Source organism: Trachymyrmex cornetzi, unplaced genomic scaffold (assembly GCF_001594075.2).
Source record: "Trachymyrmex cornetzi isolate Tcor2-1 unplaced genomic scaffold, Tcor1.1 scaffold536, whole genome shotgun sequence".
Lineage (NCBI taxonomy): Eukaryota > Metazoa > Arthropoda > Insecta > Hymenoptera > Formicidae > Trachymyrmex > Trachymyrmex cornetzi.
The window spans coordinates 58,314-59,191 of record NW_017299846.1 but is presented as its reverse complement, the minus strand read 5'-3'; positions in this window follow the sequence as shown (position 1 = coordinate 59,191).

Here is an 878-nt window from a genome sequence, read left to right as displayed (position 1 = left end):
TTTTTTTAAAAAGGTAAGTTTGTATATAATTTTAAAATTCCATAGAGAATATCTTTTATACACATGATACATATCATTAGAGTTAATTTACATTACCGTATAAATCATAAAAGGTCGTCGATGCACCACAGTACAATCATCACCAATGGTCACTGCGATCAATTTGTTTCGGATTAATAAAAAATTCTGTAACTAATCTTTCTCCTTCCTTTTCGTTGCCTGTAAATTTAAGACAACAATGTTCACCATGATAAGAATAAGAAAGTATAACAGAAATCAATTCAGGAAGAATTACCAATGTGAGCCAACACAAAATGTTTTTGCGAAATAACTGTCATATATTATAAATCACAAGTATAAATTACAGACGTTTCGACATCATCGTTGTGTTTGCTCCAAATGTATAAACCATATTCTAGATATAGTAAGCAAGTTTACTTTATTTCATTGGGACGCTTACTACATCTAGAATTTAAAGAGGACACAATAATAATGTCGAAACGTCTGTAATTTATACACTAGATTTATAATATATGACAGATATTTCACAAAGGAACATCTTGTGTTGGTTCACATTGACAATTTTCCCTTAACTTATTTATTCAATATTGAAAGAAAAAAGTCTTCGATTTATTATTACCGTATAAATCATAAAAGGTCGTCGATGCACCACAGCACAATCATCACCAATGGTCACTGCGATCAATTTGTTTCGGATTAATAAAAAATTCTGTAACTAATCTTTCTCCTTCCTTTTCGTTGCCTGTAAATTTGAAAACAACAATGTTCACCACGATAAGAATAAGAAATTATAATAGAAATCAATTAAGGAAGAATGACCAATGTGACCCAACACAAAATGTTTTTTGCGAAATAAT